Below are 14,570 nucleotides of genomic sequence, written 5' to 3' on the forward strand. Positions count from 1 at the left end.
AAGGTGATATATTATAATATTTCCCTGTTGTAGTAATCAGGCTAATTTATTAGATAAAGTACCTTGAATCAGATTTGAAATCAGAATGCACCTTAAGATTTTTTTACAAACGATTTCACCTTCACCATTTTTAGTAATGTGGATTTAAGGAACTTGAATCTGTTGTGAATAAATGTGTTTGTCATAAACTGTTGTTTGAAAAATCGATTTTACTTGCTGAAGTGGCTTACTTATAACGATCATTACGACGAATCGTCATCTCTAGCCTTGTCTGATAATGAACAATTACGTTTTGTCTTGGTGGTCATGGTTGATAAACAGTCAACTATCAATCATCACGCAGGAAAAATCTTCGAACGTTTGGTTAGAAACTGAAATGCACCACTTCATAGTTATTGCCTTCAACGTAGGGGTGACTATCACTACCTATGTATTAGAAAGCATCCTTAAAAGCTTAATCCTGGCAATTTCGCATGCTGGTAGTCTAGAGACTTTGACTCAGTCACCGATATACTGAGTGATATTTTGTTAGTTATAAAAATGTCGTTGTCTATGATTATCCATCCACTACGTTCCCCTGAATGGAAATCAGTCCGTAACATGCGAGCTCAAGCGTACATTGCGGCAGTAGAGCCAATGCTGATCTTGCTGTTTTTTCGTGTACAAAGTTGGGCAGTGCAACGACTGCGCCATTGGTATGGCGCGGCCGGTACATTGGTACGGCTTTAGAACGGACATTGTTGTGATAACTTCTCTTAATTTCTGCTTCTACATTACATCACGAGACACATTTTAGCAAATTGTCGATAACTTTGCATATTACACATGTACCGATGTTTGTCAATAAAGCTGTTCAAGTGAAGTCAATTAATTCACCTTTTCTTTTTCAATTAATCCAGGATTTTCTCGATCAAAGTCGTCATGATGAAGAGCTGAACAATTTGTCAAGTAACGATCAGGTAGTAGGCTACCGGTATATAGTTTGTTTGTAAAGCAAATGTCGGTTAGAAGCCTTTTTCATTCAATTCACACAACTGGAACTCCACTATAAGGGAAGAAATGGTCAATAACAAGAAGGGAAGAAATGACCAATAGGCGGTTCACTGTAATCTCATCGCGGTAATTTAATCGTGGTAATTTCATCGCAGTAATTTCATCACATGGTAAATACATCGCATACATTGTCATCGCATTGTAATTACATCGCAAGACACATCCTAACCTTAACCCTAACCTATTTAACCCTAACCTACTTAACCCCAACCTATTTAACTTATTTAATCCTATTTAACCTATTTAACCTAATTAACCCTAACCCTGTGATGTGGTGTCTTGCAATGTAATTACAATGCGATGACAATGTATGCGATGTAATTACCATGCGATGAAATTACCACGATGATATTACCACGATGAAATTACTGCGATGAGATTACCGGACACCCCAATAGGCTAACAAACTAGTTCACTAGTTTTGACAATACTTGAGCTGTTTTAAAAAAAACTGCACTAGATTTTTGGTGAAATTAAAGTGTTTTTTTATTGCAGAAGGCTGAGAAGAAGCATGGCAACAAGATAAAGCAATTTGAATCTTTAAAAGAGCTTGAGCACAAAACGACATCAACACCTTTAGATTTATCAACGCATGTTGTGGAAGAGCATTCTTTCTCTGACATTGATAGCGAGTATGTTTTTCAGCACGCTGATAAGGAAGAAGAAGCAATAATTGAGGACAGTCGTGCTGGAAAGATTAATACTTCTGATTCAGAGTTCGAACCTCCACCTCACTCGGAAAGCAGTATTTCAAACTGCCAGGATAAAAATCTTTCTAATCAAAATGAAGAAGGAATAGAAGTAAGACAGGACAATTTGTTCACGAAAGAAAATAATCTTCCTGTTTCATCAACTGACAGTGAGCTACCTCCAAACGAAGACAACCAGCATGGTGGCGTCAATAAAGATGTTGAAGTCCATATGAATCCACAATTTAATCCTAATGCCAATGAACCAGAATCATATCCAACGCTGACTGTAGACAGTTTAAAATCATCCGATGAAATCTCAAAACTGGACATGGCGTCAGAGTCAAACACAAGTATAAACTATAATATTATGATTCCTCAAGCCAACGTTTCTGAGTATGCTAACACCGATGTATGCTATCATAATGAAAGCAGTGTTTTCTTTTCGAGAAACGTTCATTCAAAAGGTTTGGAGTTGAAACGTTTTTTTAGCGTCTCCGCTAAAACGACGAATAGATTTGATAAAGTACAAGTTGAAGAAGGCATTTGGCTATATGAAAACAACGATGGAACTACAAATACAAGCAACAGTGTGTACAAACGTGGGCAAAGTTATAACAGGGCAACAGCGTCCGACATGTCAAATTCACCAGAGTTTGACTTTGGAATTAATTGTGACACTAAAAATGTTTCGAGCCAAGAAAACAAGTCCAATAAGAAACCTGTATCACACTCACAATCTCAACCTATCCTGACCCATTCTAAGTCAATCACAAGTAAGTTTAAGCATCGGCACGACATAAATGAAATAAAATCTTCACAACCTAAAGACATAATCAATGCATTAAAAAATGAAGCTGAGTTAGATCTGTGTGACAAAGAAAATGTCCTTAAGCTCAAATCAACTGGAAAGCTTGTATCAAACGAACACAATAACTTTAACACAGAACCAGTACTGGAAAATGAAATCGAGCATCAGTCAAATATTTTAACACCAGGGTCAGATGAGCTGCCGCAGGCTTGTAGCACCTACACTTCTACAACTGAAAAGTTATTTCATGAACGACAATTCCATAAAACAATCAAAAAATCGATATACTCATGCAATTCATCAAACGTTTTTCCTTCAGCTATGCTGAGTAGTCTTCCTATGCCTTACAATACTTCCGAATTCAGCACATGTCCAAACAATTCCAAGCATTTTAATAAAAAACTTGACTTTTTATTGAATTTCAACAATTTTAGTAAAACGTGGTTAAACAACACCTTTGAGTCAGATCTCCCTGACAAATGTAATTGTGATTCTGACTATTCTAGCAAAAGTAACTTCCAACGTAATACTTCCTCTAAAAGCGATGCTTTGCTGCAGTTTGACTACAAGTCTGAGTTGCAGGTTAGATCAAAATCGAAAATACTGTCTAAACGAGCTGTCAAGTTTATGTCCGATGCTAAAAATGTGACATATGATAATTCGAAAACAGAATCTAACACTCAGTCTGACATCACTTCAGAATCTAACGCTGAAATCAATCGAATCTTCAACTGGAAAGACAACAATGAACAGAAATCCAATCTTAAAGCTGAATCAAACCATCAATTTCAGTCGAAGAAAGAGAAACGTAATTCGGATCCAACCAAAAAGTTTGAAGTTGAATGTCAGTTTAACGATGCGACTGAAGTAAACACCAAACTTGAACCTCATTTTTTACCGGACGATTACAACAAAAACAACTCTGTGTGCAGAGATGAGCCGAACATTAACACTGATGTTGACACAGACTTTTCTATCTACTCTCATCAAGTGAAGTATCTTCCTGTAACAAACTTTCTTCCTCTTCCCTTGTATTACAATGCATCAGAAGTTACCACATTCCCTATGACTGTGTGTACCTCTGAAAAGAAGCCTTGGCATTCGTTGAAGTCTAACAATCTCAATGACTCGTGGTCAAATAGTACGATCGAATTAGATCTTCCTACTTCCTTCAATAGTAAGCATGAACAATATCCTCGACTTTATGTTGAATCTAAATTTGAATCAAACTTATCATCAATATGTGAATATCAACAATTTAACGCTAAAGTTGCATCAGATGATCTAAACTTGCCAAACGTTACCAAACCCTATCTTACTTCAAGATTTATGATTGGAAATACTCAAGAGAAAGATGTTGAGCTTAAAAAAAGTTGTCAACACAATTCTGGTGGCCATGCACAATCTGATGATAGCTTTAAAGATAACCTTGAGTATGGGAATCGCAACGACTCTATTACCACCATTGACTTTGATTCTAAGATTAAACCTGACTTCAATTTGAAGTTAGGTAAGATGTATAATTCAAGTGTATATTCCAAAAAAAGTGTCAAATTTATACGCAACACTCAAAATATCAAGTCGAGCATTCCTACCTTACCAGAGTTTGATTTTGAAACCAATTCTTCCATAACAGATAAATCTGCCTGCAAAAATAAGTCTGACACAACACCTGAATTGAATTCACAATCTCAACTGACTCAATTAGATTTTGATTTATTTAGGAATCAGTCACTTTGTCCACAAAAGGAACGTACTAAAAATAAATCTTTTCATCGTGAAAATGAAATTGAACTTGAACTGAGGGACAAACAACCTCTTGTCGCCAAGTTTAACTCAAATTCAATGGTTGAGACAGACGTAAAGCATGAACTTCATAAAGATCTTTTGAAAAGAAATGTAACTGATAAAAAGTCGTTTACATCAGCATCCGAATTAGACCTTCAATTTCACTCAGATAAGCTGCCACAGTCCTGTCATGCCAACAGTTCTGGAACTGAACTGCTAACTTCTCCACTAAAATCGTATGGAACAAAGAGAAAATTTAACTTTCGTTTTTCCTCAGATACATTATCAAAGGTTTTTGCTGCAACGAGCAGTCCACCCATGTCTTACAACATCTCTGCAGTCAACACTTGTCTAAATATTGTCAATGATTCTAAAGAGAAACTTAGCTGTTTATCGGATGTTAGAAATTCCAATAAAGCATGGTTGAATGACACTGTAGGTACAGATCTTGGTCTCCAATTTGATTGTGATTCTGCGAATACGAGGGAAACTAACATACAATCTGATGGTTCTGCAGAAGTTGATACATTATTTCTGTTTAATAGCAAATCCGATTTGGAGGTTCGTTCAAAGTCGAAAATAATATGGAGCACAACTTCCAACTTTATGTCAAATATTAAAAATATATCGGATCCCATTTTGAAAACAGCAGCCAAAGTAAAAGACAATACTTCTTTAGAGCGTAACATCAAAAGCAATAGAACCTTTGACAATAACCAGAACAGCGAAAAGATTCATGACCGTAAACCCGAATCCAACTCTCAATTTCAATCAAAGAAAAGCGATCTTGAGTCAAGTCTAAGCTTTCAAGTTAACAATCAGTTTTTAGTTAACATTCAAAGCGAAGCTCCAATGGAACTTGTAAACAACGAACTGAATTTTGCCACTAAACACAAACAAGGAGAATTTTCAAAATTTGAGAATGCGACAAACTCAAACTGTTTGCTTGACAATCACGAGAAACAAATTCTTACATATAATATTTCATCAGAATATCCTTCTCGTGAAATCGTGCAGGAAGATCTGTCGGATAACACAACCACCTGTCTCGTGTATTCAACAGAGGAAAATGGTCTACAGTCATCATCAGGAATTATTTACAAAAGAAATAGAAGTATTGACAATAATAGACAACATTTCAGATTGGAATTAGAAGATCAGATCCATGAAAACCATTTTATTTCACTAATTGATAGTGATAATATTTTGCAAAAAACTAATTTTTTTCCTTATATAAAACAAGACAATGAATTAGTTATAACTGACAAATGCTATTTGATGTTGGACAAGGAAAAAAACTTTACTGAATATGCATTCACAAATAATCAGGATATTGGACATGTTAGACACATATTTTCTCAAAACGTTGTTCAAAAACTTAAAGTTAAATATGGTAATCAGTCTGATTCTGCTAGTCAAGAACAGTCCAGTAATATCTTTGATTTCACATCAAAGAATGGCATTGAGTTCACCAATATCGCCAAGAAAACATTCAATCGAAAACATTCTAACCATCAAAATGTCCAGCTTAATTATAAATGTTCCAATCAATCTCGATTTAAAGAAATGGCCAAACAAAATGAAGCCTTGTCAGATATGCATCCACTTTGGTTTAACCATACGGAACCAGCAGTTGATGAATGTCATTACAAAGAAGATTCTGGAAAAAATAGTTTTGTTACCAAATTAAGAGTTTCAGATTCAGCATTAGATGCGAGTTCTAAAAAATTTGCAAATCAGAGCTTGTCACCAGGAAATACGCTCAATGCAGTGCAATCGATATTCCATATTGGAGAAGGGACTTTTACTTCGGTTGAAAAGTATGAGGTTTCTCTTGATACAAAACAAGACAATGGGTCAAACTTCGATGGTCAGTGTGGTTCACTATTTCATCAATCTGAGTATCACGAAATTGATAAACATTTGGCGCCAGATAACATAACTTTGTCTAAGATTTCTTCTCGTCCCAACGCAAGGTTAGAGCGAAAGCTTCAGCCCCAGAAATATCTGCTCATTCCATCCCAATCGGAATCCCTTCTTCCATCTGATAAGGTTCATGCTAAAGCTGAGCTTAGCGCGTTACCAAACATTATTCTTTCCAAGCCAGATAAAGCTGATGCAATGTTGAATGACAAAACTAAAGAAAACAAAAGCACAAAAGTTAAAGATGATTACAGAAAACTATCAACATCTACCTCGGTTGTAGATGTTGAAAATGTTTTGGATAAGCAAAATTGTGATCCTTCTTCAGAGGAAGGTAGAGAAACCGTTGAAAGCGCTCACTATGCTACAAATGACATTGCTTTAACGAATATACATAATAACGTTTCCAACGTAAATAGTTCTTGTGGTAAAAACAATTATTCAAACCAGATCATGCAAACTAAAACACCAATAGTTCCGCTGACAGTTGATGAAGTAAAAGACTTTCAAAATGAAGATAACAGTAGCTTTGATTTACAAACGCCTCCATTCGCCTACCAGGTTGATAATAACACTATATTAGAATCCAGCGACAAAAACAACTTTTCTGAAATCTATACTCCTTCCCAGCACATTTCTCATATTTCCCCGGCTGTTAAAGATAACACTATCGTAAATGAAAATATCAACGTTGTTGAGAATGACAATGAAAGAAATACCCGAAAGATGAAGACTCTTGAAAAAGAGTACAATTTGCAGATGCAAGAAGACTTATCGATGGCCAACAGTGCTTATAATGATGCTCTTGATCTTAAACATAAGTTAGCACTTGTCCTAAATGAGTTGAAAACCTTGAAAAAGGAAACTGACGAAGCGTCAACAAAACTCATCAATCGTGAAGCCAAAGAAGTTAAACAGCGGCTGAGTGACTTGGAGGAGTTTTTAATTGATTGGAAAATCAAAGAAAGTGCAATAGTGGCTGATGCACGGAAAGAAAAAGACGTTCAAAATCACATTCGAAAGCTAGAAGCCGATCTTGAAAGAAGACACAACAATGATTTGTACCAAGCGAAAAATGTTGTTTTGACTTTGAAGAAACAAATTGATAAATTACAAGGAATCCAACGGAGTTGTAACAAACAACCCGACTTTGATTATAAAGTATTGGTTAAAACACTTCAAACTGAAGTTGAAGATAGAAAAAGAATGGATAACTATGCCATGCTTGCAACCGAGAGAGAATCGCAAATAATGCAGATGAAAATAAAGGAATTGGAAAAACAATTACAAGATCTTGAATCTGAAAACAAACGCTTTCAGTCTTTCAAAATCGAAGCTGGCGGGTTGAAAGCTCGACTGAATGAGCTGGAGAATGAAGCTACCGATCAAAAGCGCAAGGAAGAAAAAATGAACGTCCAGCGACGGATAAAAGAGACGCAGCTACAGGAAAAAATATCTTTTTTGGAAGACGAACTCCAAGCCCTAAGGAAGGAAGAAGATGCCATTCAAACTGCCCATAAAGAAACCACCGCGCTTAAGGAAACTTTCATACAGTTAGATGTACAAATGAAAGATGTAATTTCCAAACGTGATACAGCCATGCATGACCGATTTGCTACTTTAGAAGTGGAACTCCAAGAACGTAAAAACACTGAAAAGGAATTGCTTACCAAAACTCAAGAAGAACTTCAAGAAAAACTTGTGACGTTTGAAAACACTCTTCAAATGAAAACTGTTCAAAATTCTGACAAAAATGCGGCCGAAGTGCAAGATTTAAAAGATCAAATTAAGCGGCTGGAAGCAGATCTCAAACAGAGTTTTATCTCAAATGACGATTTAGCAGCAAGTACCACTAAACGAGAGAGGGATGTTTTTCATAAGATTGCAAGCTTAGAAGATGAACTGAGAATACTTACCAGCAGAGAAAGTAAAAAAATATGTGACCCCCAGGAAACACAGGCCATCGTCAATCGAGTCAATGCACTAGAAGCTCAACTGAAAGAGGAAGAAGAACCTGCAACTACAAAAATTAGTAAAGAAGATATCCTTTTGGTCCTAAAAGAAGCTGTAATGCAACAAGAAGAAGAGAGTAAAGAAACGTTACAAGTAATATGGAACACGTCCAAGTTTCAACAAAAATGCAACGTTAATGTGAATACCAAACCTGATCGCGGACAACAAACTGATTTTTTCAAAGAAAAAGATAATAATCCAGGATCTCCTGAGAGAGGTAAAGCATATTTGATGGATTTTTTATTAATCACAGGATAGCCTATCATGTCGATTTCTTCTCAAATCCTAAACGCATGCAGCGTTGTGGTTTTGTAGTTATATTTAAAAGGTGTGCGTAATTGTTATGTGCGTTTGGTAAAAATGTTATTGGATTGATATTCGAGAAGTAAAGAAATTATATCAAATATTCAAACGTTACTCAAGATGTAGTCTATGTATAATTTTGATGCGGTTTTGCGATAGCAAGCTGCGCCTACGCGACTGCCTTCGGTAACACTCAAAATAGTTGAGTTTTTGAATCTTTACGACAATTTAAGAATTGGTTAAAAAGAAGAAGATGTTTTAGCTTATAATTAACAAAAAAAGGGTTTATTTTATGGTATTATTTATTTTATATCATCATTCATTTATTTATTTGTCATTTATTTTATGTCTTTATGTCATCGGAAAATTGCACTACTTATCTGCAATCATTATTTGTCTACATCCTCATTCCCGTTGTGCTATATCATTCACATTGCGCAACATTTTCTAGCTTCTCAACTGAGCTATAGTAAAGGAATAATGGAAAAATTAAGTTCTGATAGAAATATGAAACATGCCTTTAATGGGGAGCCAACTACGACCCCTGATCAAGACGCAAGCCATCATCTTCCTCATCAAGTAGCTGTGAGTTGGGATGAATCCTTTGAGAAAGAGGAAGAACAGAAATTCTCCTGGGATGAGGAACTGGGTCGTGAGAACGGTACAAAGTCATACTCTAACTACATAACTAAATAATACAAGAATCTGACACGGATTTCAGGAAGTGGCTAAGCAATGTGCATCCACAGCAATCAATTAGGATATAGTTTGAGCCAACATCGTGCTACGGCTAGAGCAACCGATGCATACAAGAGCGTAACAGTTATTTGCCGACATTATTCCACATGCATGTGCACCTGAATTGTTTTTAAGCTTCGGTCTTTCTGTTATTCTAGATAGCCTACATCAAAATATACCTACGTAACGCGTATTTTAATAATGAAAAACACTATTGTGTTATAATGTTTGGATTCTCGTTTTAATTTTATGGCACAAATGTAAAGTAATTTATTACAACATTTACACTTATTTTATCCCCATAAACTTATAATTGGTGTAAACTTATAAATTTTAAAATACTGTAGTGATAAATATGGAAAAAGCTCTACATTCTCTCTGAAAACAGGTCTGCTTGCAGCCAACATAGCCTAACAGCGAACCCTTTATTATCAGGAAACCACATGACTACAGCTAGCAACGTAACACAAGAAAAAGTCCAAGGAAATAAAACAGGCATCGCTTTGGATTCGGAGGCAGAAAAAGTTGAAACAAGAGAACTAAAGTTGGAGAATCTCACTACCAGGTCACCTCTTGTTAACGAAGATCTTATAGCGCAACTTGCGGAAGATATTTCAGAACCCTCAACCATTAATCTTCATTTAAATCAACCAAGTGAAATAAAGGAAAGAAGCGTATATCTAGCCGATGACGTTTCCACTAATTCATCAAAGCATGAAGGTGACTTGAAAATTTAATATGAACAGCAATTAATAGTGTCACGGTTAGGTTAATCTTTTACACAAATGACGTAATAACTCGAAATACTCTATACCAGTCACATGCATGGGCTCCGTTAGAGGGGGGCCGCGGGGGTGATTACCCCCCCACCAATTGGAGTGGGGGGGTAACTAATGCAAAATTACCCCCCCACTAATGTAGAGATAAAAATTAAATTTTTAATATTTTTTCTACGTTTGTGTTTTATTGTCATTTTTTATTTTGTTGCACAACTGTTTAGTTTTTTGCTTGATAACTCCGATTGCAAAACAACGCAAATATGCAATATAGACCTGCATAATGCTGTGGGAATTGTTCAGGAGCTAAGTAGTTTGCAAAATCAGTCTGGCAAGTTCAAAATCGCCTTGCAGGAAGAATCCCACCATAGCTTGCACACTTTGTGCAAAACAAGATGACTGACACGTGTACTGGCCTCACCCACCGCTTCAATGGCGAAGAAATTAAAACTCACCAAAAGCATAAACAAGTTAGTATCTGGCACAGTCAACGACAGTGCTGTTACAGCGTTGGAACGATATGGCTTCGACGTGACAATTTTGGGCTATGATTTAAGCCACTTCCATCAGAAGTTTGGGCCGATTAAGTATTTGTGCGATGTTCGAAACAACTTAATGGGACTTGTTATTGTCAAAGAATTTTATGCCAGTGTGGAAAAACTTGTAAAATTGCTATTGGTCAATGGCCCTTCTTCTGCAGAAGCGGAAAGATCGTTTAGCTCTCTACGCCGCAAAAACATGGCTCCGAAGCACAACGACTGCTTCAAGACTCAATTTCATTGCCATGTGCCATGCGCATCAAGTGTATTTGGATGAAATAGTGTTGATGAAATCTGCAAAGAATTTGTTTTACAATGCACAAAGATTTAAAGTCTTTGGCAACTTCTGACTGTTTTGCTTAGAATAGAAGCAGAGTGCACACAGTGTTTTGTTTGAGTTGAGGTGTTCGTTTTAATCGTTTATAATGTTATTTCTTTGTAGTTTTTGTGAAATTTTGGCACAAGGTATTACCTGGGACTGGGTGTTATGGCATTTTTTGTTTAGTGTTATTTCTTAGACGGCGCAGATGGTAAGCCTTCCTGTAGTATGGATCAAGATGTCTCCTTATTTTCAATTCTTGTAAAAGTTAATGCATTTTAGCTTCTTTTTTTTTCTGAGTTGAATGTAGGCCATGACCCTAGATGCTGAAACGTTTCATGTCACTGTGGATGTTATGGCACAGGTTGTCGTGCTGTATTCATGTAATTGTAAATTAAGTTATAGATTATAGCTTTGACCTTAACGCTTTTGGCCTTTTAAATCTAACCTTTTAGCGTCTGAAGTGCAAAATTTGGAGGACTTGAGCCAAGGAAGAATACAGAGAGGGATTTTGTGTACGTCCCCTCTTCCAGTCAAAATTGTCTCAAAACCTCAAAAAAATGTGGCAAATGTTAAAAGGCTTTTGCTCGTGATTTCAGATTCGTTAAAAGAATTTTTCGATTTTATATCGTGCTGAAAGGCAAAAATGTTGCGCCTTCGGCGCGAAACATGCAGCATAAGACGCTGTATAAGAAACTAAAGCTTTCAGTAATGCAAACGGGGTCTGGGGAGCGACCTTCCAGAAGTATATGTGATGCGATAATAATCCAATAAGTCGTTGTCGATGTCAAAACATCGTTCTCGCCCCTGCTTAAATTACCCCCCCACTCTCAGGAAGTGTCCGGAGCCCCTGGTCACATGTGTAAACTTTAATAATATGAAAATAAAATTTGCACTCAGTTATCAAAGTGTGAGTTAGTTTGACATTGTTCTGTCAAAAACAACCAACAACATCAAGGTTCAACCTTGGAAAATAAATGCTCTAAATCGAGTATCAATCACATTTAATTAAAAAAATCTCCACCCCATTGTAGATTACCTTCAATAATTTAAAGATTGAAAAGAGAAGGTGATTTTTTTGTTTGAGCAATGAACCACTTTCTTTTCGTCATCTTTTAGTTGTGTACCATAAATCAACTCTTCTAATACTGATTACTTCTTGAAAATACATTATTTTTTTCTGAATCAACACACCACTTTAATTTTGCATGCTAGATGACTACACAGAAATGACGGAACAAGATCGCCTAACTCATGGCAGTGATTTGCCTGAAGAATTGAGTAATGAATCCACTTTTGTTGGAGATATGTCATGGGTGCTGTATATCTTTTTTGTTTTTTCAAGACTGTTGCCATATATATTCACTCAAATGATGGTTTAACTGTAGAATATGACTGCATTTTGTGATTGCTATTGCAGGCTCGTGCAAGTGTGCAGTTCAAATGTTCTTTATAATTGACTTTGAAGATTTGACTTTTTAGGCAATGATCGACCAACCTGTCCCCTATTTCACTCTGCCATAATTTGAAATTAGTCGCTTTCCGTACAATTCATACGACATGTTCAAATATCAATTTTTCAGTCGATAAGCTAGTTTGCTTATTTATATGATCAGCATGTCACAAAGTGTTGCGACAATGAACACAGTTGCCTTATAATTTTGGAGAAGGAAGTTCTTAAATGTACAAAATCTATAATGGTTTTAACATTTAATACTTACAACTACGGCCGCCATCGGTAGTCTAAATGTTAAGTGTAAGATAGTAGCTGGAGATTACACCGAATTTGTTTTCTACAGGAAAACCAAAATTTTGTCCACCCAGAGAGCGTCATAACATCCATCATTTTTCTACTTGGCCAGTTGCCTCACGACATCATCTACGCACTTACACCTTTAGGAATACTGGTAAGCACAAGAACACATTTTTATTTAGCATTGTTTTCCGTGAACCACAATCTTACAACGCTTGTTCCATACAGACTAACTAAGATTATACAGCTAGTTTTCCAACGAAAAGGCCAAACAATGTTAAATTTTTTCAAGTTTCCTATAGCTTGAAAGAGTCCCCTCCACTCCTTTCGGCTTTCAATGCTAATCCCAATTAGGAATGTGCTATTTTTAAACATAAATAGGATCGAAAACACTTTTATCGTTTGATAAAAAATCAACCTAACTCTGTGGAGCAACCTAACTCTGTGGAGCATAGTAGCACTTTGTTTTTGTTTTGTTTTATTATCTTTATCCTGCATTGCGGGAAAGCGGACTTGAGCGCTATGCATCGGTGTACGCCTTCCGACGTACACCTGACCCACGCTGCAGCCGACGGCAATGTCTGTTTCCGGTTGTCTACTCTACTTATGACTTAAATTTGGTACTACCCATTACTCGAAATCGATCACTGGGTAGAGGCAATTATCGTAAAGTTTCTTGCCCAGAGAAACAACAGCAAGTGCGGGTGGCTGGAGTCGAACATGTAGGCTCTCGACTGCGAGCCCAACGCGCTAACCACTCGGCCCTTGCTGCCGAAGCCGCTTTAGCACATTTTGTGATGTTGCTTTGTAGCCTATTGGCAGCACTAAACTTGGTTGTTTAATTATTTTAGACCGAAAGCAAAGTTCAACTGTCAGGCATAGGCCACAGGCTAGAATTTAAATTCTAAAGTTACAAACCCAAGCTGCAGTAAAATAACAACTTGATTTTGAAACAGAGGGATGTCTTGAAAATTTATTCATAATAAAAAAAACTCATAGCTTTCAAGTCTTGGAGTTTTGTTCGTTTACTATCGTAAAACATGGAAAAATCATATTTGTGAACAGACATTGGTTCAACCAAACGTAGGATTTACTGTAGCCTAGTTACTGTGCATCACATTTTAAAAGGACATCAAACAATATCCAGCAACCTAGTTGGTTGAGTGATCCACAATAGTCAATACTGTAGAAAACTCAAGTGCATACTAAAATTGGTGAACAAGCTTTTGAAGTGATTTGTTGAGCACTGTTTGATCTATTATCAATAGCATAGAATTCATATTTCAATGAATCGACTTATTTTGAAGTCTGGTCACAGTTGATAGGTTTTTGTCAGAAGTATGTCCCAGGATGAGATTGACTTGATAAATGTTTCTTGCATTTAGGATGAACAAGGCTATAACTTGCTAGCACAGCCTAACAATAGGCTATGCTTACACCACCAGGATATTTTTCACATAGCCTAAACGTTCACATAGAAAATTTAGCTGTCAGACTTGTTCATAAAGTAATCTAAGCCTTTGAGGTTTCCTAAAAGTGCAATAAATGCTTACGAGGTGTACCCTACCCTAACTATCCTTACAAAAGTTTGAATTCAGTGATATTTGTTGCTTTTGTGAACCAGCATAAAGTGAAAGCTGTCTTTGAGAGAAATATGTAGGCTAAGCTTATGAGCCTACAGGTAGCCTAGGCTACAATGAAGTAAAAACACCAAAAAAATGAACAAAAGAAAAACTGTCAAATGATCCAAACTCAATGTTCCAAACGTTGTAGGCCTACCACAAAATACTCTGTGTTGGTTGCATTATACCATAGAAAGATAATTGATAGCAACTTAATAGGATTGAATTGCATAATTCAAAAAC

This window comes from Aplidium turbinatum, chromosome 15 (assembly GCF_918807975.1).
Source record: "Aplidium turbinatum chromosome 15, kaAplTurb1.1, whole genome shotgun sequence".
NCBI classification, from domain to species: domain Eukaryota; kingdom Metazoa; phylum Chordata; class Ascidiacea; order Aplousobranchia; family Polyclinidae; genus Aplidium; species Aplidium turbinatum.